This window comes from Manacus vitellinus, unplaced genomic scaffold (genome assembly GCF_001715985.3).
Source record: "Manacus vitellinus isolate BGI_N305 unplaced genomic scaffold, ASM171598v3 scaffold_45_pilon, whole genome shotgun sequence".
NCBI classification, from domain to species: domain Eukaryota; kingdom Metazoa; phylum Chordata; class Aves; order Passeriformes; family Pipridae; genus Manacus; species Manacus vitellinus.
Genome location: NW_021940571.1, coordinates 589639 through 599844, shown reverse-complemented (window position 1 = coordinate 599844; position 10206 = coordinate 589639). Strand labels below are relative to the sequence as shown.

General features: G+C 46.3%; 1 long non-coding RNA gene across 2 annotated transcripts; it reads left to right on the top strand.

Annotated features, from left to right (window-relative positions):
• Positions 1–6: 6 nt before the first annotated feature.
• Positions 7–5484, top strand: LOC108640841. 2 transcript variants are annotated; one of them, XR_001921545.2, is made up of 3 exons: positions 7–966; positions 1555–1608; positions 3639–5484. It is a non-coding gene; the product is annotated as an uncharacterized LOC108640841 (long non-coding RNA). The 2 variants fall into 2 exon arrangements; XR_001921544.2 differs by lacking the exon at positions 3639–5484 and adding an exon at positions 2163–2204.
• Positions 5485–10206: the final 4722 nt, after the last annotated feature.

Below are 10206 nucleotides of genomic sequence, written 5' to 3'. Positions count from 1 at the left end.
GATGCCCGGCTCTGCCACAGAAGTGATAAGGGAAAAGCCTGGTGCCACCTGCAAATACAGCTCTGGAATAGTCACCTGCGGCTCCTGTCCCCGCCTGAGGATCTCCGAGGAGCAGCCCAGAGGACGGAGCAGAGGGGCCCTGGTGGCACGGCCCGGGGCGTGCTGACGGACAACAACAACGGGAATTCTCTTGTCGGCACTGCAACCCCAACAGCATCCTCCTGCTTGCCTTTGGGGGAAGGTTGTTCCGGTCCCCGTCTTTCTAAAGACACTGCTTCATCATCTTCCTACCTCCCACCAGCCCCAGAGCAGGTCACTGCCACAGTCACCACGAACACACCCCGGGAAGCGATGCTGTCTGCATGGATGCAAACCAATGAGAAAAACCTACAAAGAGTCTTTTTCCAGGGACCGAGTGATCAGAACAACCACAGGGGAAGGAAAGCACACCTAACAGAGCTAATGAGATTACAACAGGCACCGTGGGTTCCTTGCCAGGACACTTGTAATCATGCCACATTTTTAATCCCTGCTAGCAAGAGACAAACAATTGTGCATAATTACTTACAAGCACAAGTTAACAACTGTCTTCATGGTAAACACAGATACTCAATTGCTTCAACTGCCCAAAACTCCCAAGTCAGGGTCATCCTGTGCCAGTAGTCACCACTCACCGGCGCTTGGGATATTGAAGACTCAGGTCTTGAAAACTTATTCCCTAACAAGTGCCCCAGGCAAACGAGTTTGGCTCTCCCACCAGTGCCACGCTCCCAGCCATGACAGATTAGCACCAAGAGACCTGAAAGCCCAGAACACGCTGCTCTGCCCAGGGCCTCGTGCCAGCGGGTCCAGCAGGCCCACAGGGCACCCCAGCTGCCCCGTGCAGGACTGCCAGCACATCAGAGAGCTTTTGGGAGCCTGAGCACATCCCCCAGCCTCCAGTCAAGGTGCACTGCAACTCCACAGGTGAGAGCTGGATCCACATCCCACCATCACTCCTGTGCTGCACAAAACAACTTCCGAGTGTTATTTTGAGACGAGTGTTTATTGCCTGTGAGACCCTCGGAACAGGGTGCTGCCAGGAAGAGCTCTACAACAAAGCTGTGGAACAGCTCTAAGCAGGGTTTTCTCCTGTTCATCACTTTGGTACCCAATCCATACCAAGCATTGATTTTTCCAAACACCAAGAAGAGTTAGAGCAGCAATTGATGTATTTTACACACAGAAGCCAATGCAAGTTAAAGGCCACGCTTTCCAAACAAGACATTTAATTTCACTCTCATTACACAAGTAGTCACCCCTAACGAGGAATGAAAGAGAGCATAAAGGCAGCACACAAACTGAGAACAGATGAAAACTACCTTTTGTGCTCACACGTACTCACAGGAGAAATATCCCTGGTAAAACTCCCCAAACCATGTTTCAGTCCTGGGTTTGTAATAAGTTCTCTGCTAGGAGCCGGACAGCCCTTGACTCAGAGGGAAATCCTGCTCCTGCTGAGCTCAGTGACATACCTGTGACTGCACTAACCCAAGCTGAATTTCCCTTTTTCAGGCTGCCAGCCACAAGAAGACAAGTATTACTCCCAGGAGCTGTAATGCCTCGAAGGTAAGTCTTCAGAACGTGAAGTATATTCTTCAGAATATACTAAATGTATATTTTGTCTGCACAGTTACTTGAAGAAAAAGTGTTTTGTCAGAATTTGTTATCTACCTGAAAACAGCTAGAAATGTCAGCTTTAAAAATAGTCTTCGAGCAGAAATAAAGAAAAACTGTAGACCAGAGGTTTACCTTCAATATCTCCACTAAATAAAGGAAGATGTTAGCATGGAATTATAATTTTTTATCTCCAAAAACTATTTTCCCTCACTTTGAAATTCCCTTGTGGTATTCCAAGTCACTAAAGAGTCCCCAAGAAGCTTCAAATGCTACATGATACACTGTCTGCAAAACCCAGGTGACACATGGGATGTCTCCTCTGGGCTGTCTTTAATAAGCTGAGAAGGACTGCAGCAAATCCAGAGGGAGAACCGTAGGGACAGGCAGGAAAAGGATTGAGCTGAACTTTTTATTTTTTATTTCATTAAAACTGATTTAGGGGCAGAGTTTCTAGACCTCACCCAGTAGGCCAGTCAGTACTAAAGGCTTTTCTTAATCCACAGGTGGGTTTTGAAGTTCAACTTCTGAAATTTGGAAGGATTTGCTACTTGTTCTGGGAATGTTGCAACATTGGTTTGGTCAAAGCATGACCTTGACTTTACTGATTATTGGGAATACAAGGAAAATGAAGCTAAAAATGTTGAAAGCAAATTTTAAAAGTGATTCTCAGAAAAAACAGAAGAGAGAAATAACACAGAGAAGTCATTCCTTAAGAGGATAACAGAGATGACTCAGTTGTCTGCTGAGCTGGGTCAATGAAAATGATTAAGAAACAGCCTCACAAATCAATGGAAAGGTTATCTGGAAATGCCCAAGAAAGTAAAACTAACACAGAAGAGAGTCCTATTACTTCCCATTATTGCTATAAAGAAATGTTGTACAGCCAGGTTAATGATACATTTTTCCTCCTCGTTACAGTCTTTGACACAAAAATAAAGTGTCTCCCTGCGCTGGGAATTGTTCTTAAAGAGCCATTGTTTTCACTCTTCCTGTCACTGGGTTTGCTGGACATCACTGTTTTCTCTATCTCAATTCACACACGTCTCTCAAAAAAAGATGTATAAAGCTGGGCAGGCAAAAAGCCCAACACTGAAGGAGAAGATGGCAGGGAAGAATGCTATTTTTATGCTCAGAGAAAGTGGAAGCTGAAAACACCAGTCTCAATGACATGAGAACTGTCAGCAAGAACAGATAATTACACAACGTGAATTCATCCTCATGACAATGACTCTAATGAGATAGGAAATGGAATAAAATCAATATTCTATTTACACTGACGGGGCAGTCCCAAAGCTTGAAACTGCCAAATGTCTGTCTTTTAAATCAAGGAACACAAAATTACTGACTGCCTTATAGTATTTTCAAAACACCTCTGCCAAACTCAAAGTTTACCAATAACATATCTCAACATAAAATTTGGAAGAGATACAGCAATTACTCCTCGGCACAACTGAGGGATATAATTATAGTGCTGTCACAAAATTAAGCTGAAACAATGAGCTAATGAACATCTTGGCCACGTAACAGTATAGGATTGGGTAAAGAAAAATACTCTTTAGTAAACTACAGCTGAACAACCCAATGTCTTGTACTGTAGCCCCACAGGAGCTGCACCCACTGCTCCCGTAGGACAGCATGGAAAAGCTAAATGACCCCTCTCCCAGTTTGGGACTTTCACATATACCTGGAACAAATGGAGTGCAAAGGCAGAGCAGAGAGCAGCCAGGTCTGAAGCAGGACTGCCCAGGTGCTGTACCCTGAGATGGATTCCACAGTTCCCCAGCCCAGCAGCTTGGGACTCAGAGCCTGCTAACACTACAAGCACACGTTAGCTCTGAATTACTGAGTCCCACACTGGATTTGTAAAAAACTGCCAACACTGCTTCTGTGACCCAGATATTTTGCATGATATACATAGTTTTAGTAGTAGTAGTAGTAGTAGTAGTAGTGTTTTAAAGGTTTTTTCTGTACTGTTTTAGCTCTGACAGACTCGCCTGGTGCAACCTCCCACTGACTTCAGTGGCTCCTCTGGCACATCCCCGTCAGACGTGGTTTCATCTGAGTCTATTTCACAGTTTCTGGAACTGTTTTAGCAGAACCACCTAACTGTGACATTCCATCTGAATTTAACACACCCAAGTGCACTCAGTTCATGAAAATGGGATAAATAATGAAAAAGAGGCCATATGTTGCACACTACGTGCCCCAGGCACGTGCAGGAATCAGGTACTGCTCCAAGACTTCTGTCCCTAATCAAACCACAAACAAGTTCCCACCAGCAGTGCACTGGCACTGATATACAAATCCCCCAGCCCAATCCTCTCTTACTTTAGATTACAGTAATGCTATTTTCAAGTCAGAAAGTTATACTGCAAATTCCATAAACCCTCTTTTCTTTAAGGAGCAGACGGTTACGGATTAGCCACTATTGCTGCAATTTTAAAAATCTTTAAAGTCAAGAAATATGCCTGTTGATTTCTCTTTTTAATGACCTGGGGCATATATCAGTCTCCTTTACAAACTTTGGGACTTGAGGGACACGCAGAATTCACAGTCTGACAGCCTTAGCTGGACGTGTATTTATGAAGGAGAGCAGGGACAGGCCAGTGCCTGTCTCGGACAAGGACACGGCACATGAGCTGTTTTTCTGCTCTTGCAACTTCAAGCCAGGGACACAAAACAGGGATGGATTACTCTGCCTTTAACCCATTTTCCATCAAATTTGTGTATTACAAAGCGTTCACATACCCATCCCCACCACCAAACTTGCAAATACTGTTTCTGGTAATAAAAACGTATCCACACTGTAATTCCTTTATCATAACATCCACACAATGTATTGTAGAAATGGGAAGTTCTCTATTACCCTGGCATAGGGGGATTTCAACTGTTTAAGAAGTGAAATTTCCCAAGCAAGTCTAAAAAGAAGTTGTTTATCTTTAAAAATAACAGCAATCTAGTGATGCAAGTTAAAATTCTGAGAAGTAACAAACTGAACAGAAAAAAACAAGAGCTCTTTTATTAAAATCAGTCTTACATGCTTGCTCTAATTAATAGTAATTTTAAATATGTTGTTTCTATACAAAGACATTTGAGAGGCTCTAACAAAACAACTATGCACTCTTCCAAAAACTACAAGCTATTTATTAATCAGACTCTTGCACATTTTGTTTGATTAACTGCAAATGTACACAAGCCAAGCGAGGCAGGAGAGCAGCGAGATGACCCACGGCAGTGGGGTCAGACCAGGATCAGGCCCCCCAACACCACCATCCCCCCGGGGCAGCACAGACCTGTAAAACCTTCCCTACTCCCTCCTGTGCAGGGGTGTGACCCTCACCCTCATCTCCCAGTCTGTTTCAGTGGGAGCGGATGTCGGGTGTTCTCCTCAAGAACAGCCATGTGGCAAACCCCGGGGTGAATCCCACAGGAGAGATTCAGAGCTGGGAGGTGCCTATAACAGTAGCAAAGAGGAAACACTCCCATAGTGACAGCTGATTTCTAACTGTACATGTGTGTATGCATTTATATAAAACGTGATTATTGGCATCATCCATGATAACCTCCACCACAGAAAAAAAAATCCATGTCCATGACTCAGCAAGGGAAGCAACTGCTTCCTTCTGCCAGCAAATTCCGTTGTGCCAATGAAGTGAAGGAGAAGTGACCCAGAGGAGCTCTCACTGGTGAGAGGTGCAGCAGACACCCCCCCAGCTTCTAGCAGACCCAATGCTTAAACACCTCCTGTACCAGAAGGGAAAACACACTTCACGAATATCACAATGCACCTTATTACTACTCAGGTACCCACCTTTTACAATCAGATAAATGCAGCTGCCACATGGCCTTGGTTGCAAAAGGTGGCTTTTCCTTCCCTAGAAATGGCTGGATAGAGCAGTGGGGAAAAGAAGTCCTGAGAGACCATTGCAGCGAGCTGCTGATGGAGCAGGGCATACACAGGGCAATACTGACACTATCATTCATTCATTACTAGGAGCACTTGCTCCAGCCAACAAGCTCATGCACTTGGCCTCACCAACCCAACCCTGTCTGGGCCCTCTCTCCCAAATTCACCCCCAACACCAAACTCCAGATTTCAAAGTTCTTGCCCAGTAACACGCCAATTGCTTTGTTAGGAGGATAATTTCAAGTCAGGAGTCTGGATGCAGCCACCACATCCCTGCACACATCTAATTACTTGGCGAGATTAAATCTGAACCTAATTACCAGGAACAGAACAGGCCATTCATGCCACCTGCTCTGAGCTGGTGTGTCATCCCACTCCTGGTGACAGGGCCCTGCTGGCCCTGTGCTGTCACACAGGGAGTGACACATGGGGGCTGATGGGGAGTCCTTGGCACAATTCCGTGGGGGCACCTTCCTACTCACTGTCTGCTGCGTAACAGGCACTGTCCAGCCAGGCCCAGCATTTTTTTGGGAATTACCTGGAGTGCTTCACCTTGCATCTGACTTGAGGGCAACCAAAAAGGGACGTGAGTGCAGCTGAGGAGGAACTTGTTACACCCAGTTCCGCTCCCAGCAGCCGTTAGAGCTCATCATCCGATGGCCTGGGCACCTCAGCTCAGCCATGGTGAGCTCTGGCAACACAGGGACAATCACTTGCTTCTCTCCAAGGACCAGAAAATGTTGTGGGAATGGGGAAAGCGGGGTCACTGACACAGTCTGGACTGAAGGAATGCTGCGGCGAGTGGCAAACCAGCACCCTGGCTCTGCAGCAAGACCAGGCAGCACCCGGGGGACCCACATCTCCAAGGCCACCCCAGGGTCCCACAGTGGCAGCACTGCCGTGCTGGGGACACCCAGAGCAGGGAGGCACTGCCAGCTCAGTGAGAGGACAGCACTGCCCAACTTGGTCACTGACAACATGAACCACAAAGCAAGGACAGTGCTGGTACCCACTGCAGTGTCTGCTGAGGGACAGGAGACACAGAGACCACGTTCACAGCTGGCTGTTCCTCCCTGAATCTCAGATCCCAGAGATTTTCTATTTTTTTATACATTTTGACCTTACATTTAATTTATGTTTATCAATCATATCCTCCCAGGATAAAAACTTGTACAACTTTTCAGAAAATACAACAAATCTATATAATTTCTTCTCATTAGTTACATAAGAATCTAAATCCCAGAGAGTTTTTAACTCTCTCTGCTCTGCCACCATCTGAGGTATCCAAGATCACTGTCGTGCAGAAATACAAAAGCAAAATGCTTCTTCCATACACAGTAAAACTAATCCAGTTTAGGAGACTGCTTTCTTTGACTTAACAGATATCCCTACACAGACAGTGCTCAGCAGCACAGAAGCACTTATTGATGTGATTAATTCTGCATCGTGACCAATCTCACCCAAGCTAAATAAATACATGTGCCTTCAGATACCAAGGAAAAGCTCCAAATTAGTCACTGGTATTAAAGAGAAGTAATAAAAATAATAAAAACTGCATGACTATGTTTTATTTTAGGAAAGAAGTGGAAAATGTCTTTGAGACAATTTTTAATCAGTATTTTGCTTTAGTATATTGTTGTTTGTTCATCTTGAATCATGATATTTATATAGCTAACAATAACCACAAGAAACAACCCACTAACGGCCCCTGTTTGGAACAGGTTTTGCTGCACAAGCTCTCAGCCAGGAGAGCTGCCACGACACACAGGGGTGGGTTAGGAAGGGACTTCTGAGCTGGACTGGTCGTGTCAGAGACAGCAGTGGGGCCCTTAACACGGTGCCATGGAATTTCTCACATGGAAGACTCCTCTCTGTCCTCTACTTGGGTTCTCCTCAGTGTGTCCCCTTTTCCTCTAACATACCCATACAAGCTACCCAAATTGAATACACAGTGAAGGAGTTTTGGGGAAAGCTCAAAAGATTACAGTTTTCCTTGTATTTTCTCTCTTCCCTCTAAAAGCCATTGAAAACCACCAATTCTGAAAGTTTAAATCTCTACTCTTACACAAAAAACCATGGAATATTTGGAAAATAGCTTCTGAAAAGGGTTAGGAAAAAGCACTTTTTAAAAAACAGTTATTAAAGACAAAATGCTTAGAAGTTGTAGAAAACAAAACAAACAAACCCAAAGCATTAATTTTGTCAGTCATGCAGAAAAACAAGCGAAAGAAGTTCAAATTCTTGTATTTCAGTTCCACCATTAGCTGTATTTAATTAGAAGAATCGAACAGAGCGCTGCGTCTACTTTTCACAACAAAAATCACATCATTAAAGATTTATTTATGGAATATATTTGCACATAAATACAGGAGCTCAATAAAATGCTGATAAGCAGCAAACAAGATATCTGCCCAGGGACTTCCTTCCCAGCAGCCTGCAAAGCTCCAGCACGGCAGCAAATGCTGGCATTCCCAGAAAAATGTTTTTAACTGCTACACATCAAAAAGCTGAAAAACACATAATTACATTATCACGATCACAGACTCACTACCTTTGATTTTTCACTGCTTGAAAGAAGGCTCGAAGTCCACTGAAGTTGTGCCCACATACGGAGCACGAAAGGATTCCCGTATAAAATTATGGATAAAGAATAACGGACGTCACTGATACAAAGTCAAGAATGCTACCCAGGCACTAATAAACTCTTCCAAACACTGGAATAAACATTTTAGTTTGGGTTTTATTCCAAGATTCAGAGATTCACAGAAGAAAAAACAGAGAGTATACTTCTCCCAAGAAATCCCCGCTGTGTTTATCAGTACATGCAGCTGACGGGCCCTTCCTCCCATGGAAGCCAGATGGCACAGGCAGCACCAAAATAGCCAGCAAGCAGCAGCCCTTGGGACTGGCGAGGAAGAGGAAGGGCGGGTGGCCCAGCCCAGCCAGCACAGCCCAGCGGACTCGGCAGCAGCTGGAGCAGCGGCTCCCGGCGCCTGCGCACCCAGACACGCACTTTCTATGGCCAATCTAGGCCTGATGCCTGCTGCCTTCTGCCTTCAGCTTGGCAACCTGCTCGGAAAACCTGACACATGTGCCTGGAGCAGCTCCGGAGCATGCACGCTCCTGCACGGTGCCCGGGGAGCGCCGGCTCCAAAGGCTCCGGACCTCGGGCACGCCTAGACCCAAATAACGCAGCAAACTCCACGTGCTCCTGCAGCACTTTACTTACATTCACAGGCAAAGCTTATCTCCATGAGTGTGGTGTCACTGCAGCACAGATAATGTCACTGCAATGCCACAGCTCCAGCAGCCTCAGAGCGCTCCTGTCCCTCACAGGGGGCTTCAGCCACCCACCCACAGTCCATCCCCACCCAGGGCAATGGGGGAGCCTGCGGTTACCCACAACCCAGAGAGGAGTGCTGAGGGCCTTGCAGGACTGAGCTGGGCAGCTCTGATCTCTCTCCCTTTTTTAGAAGGAAAATATTCCCATTAACTGCTTTGGAAGCAGGATTGGGCCCAGAGCCCAAAAATGCCCTGGGTTCCCAAGTCCTTACTCACTGCTCGCAGTTGGACTCGCTCACATCAGAGCCAGCAGCACAGCAGGAATGTGTGGAGCTGCTGCAGGAGGATCTGGGAGCTCGGGGCCCAGCACTGCTCTCTGCTCCTCCAGCCTGTGCCTGAGCTCAGCCAGGGCTCCGTGCGTGCCGCATTAAATACCAGCCATGTAGGGTACAAACGCTGCCTTCGCTCCCTGGGCCGTCCGGAGGGGGAATGCAGATGCCATCAGCTGCCTCCCGTGCAGGCTCTGCAGACCTGAGCACACAGCCGCCCCAGTCAGGACACGCTATTTATAATGCTTTCAACATTTCACTTTTCCCTGCAAATAATACCTGCTCCAAGCTCAAGTCCAAGGCATATTTTGCCTTGCCAGATGATCTGCGACCGTCTCATGACTTATTACATTGTTATCGCTGCTAAGCTGAGCAAACAGGGCTGCTAAGTCTATTAATCTTCTGGAACACGAAGGCTGAAACCGTAGAAACAAAACATCTCACTACAAGATACATAAAATGTGCTATAAGGAGATAAGGGGGGAATTCAGTGCACGCTCTGGTAAGTTTTTTCTGTGCCACTGCAAGCGAGGCTGACGCACTTCTGCAAGAGCCGACTCTGGATGTAACGCTACCGACAAGTTACATAAGGGAAAAGAAATTCCTTTTCCGAGAGCAGCCAGCAAGATACGCCTGCCACAGGAGAACCTGGGCACTCTGCAGCCGGTGGAACTGCCACCTGTACGCTCACAGCAGGATGGTACAAGCAGTCTGACCCAGGCAGGGTAACCGCGCCGCTGGGTGGGAACGCGCTGCCCAAAACACCAAAGGGCTGGACATATTTTAACTCATCTAGTACTTATGGCTTTCTGTCGTGCTGAAATTCACCCCCATTCACTCTGCCACCCATACACAGCTTGCGTATTTATGTCCCAAAATATTTTTCCGTGAAAATAAATATTTGGCCTATTTTCCCAAAGCAAAGGTCCCACGAGCACACAGGAGTCACAGCTTTGACAGCAGTGCTCAGATCAGAGCAGCTCCAGGAGGCAGTGGGGCTGCGGAAGGACAGACCGATCCGGGGCTGAG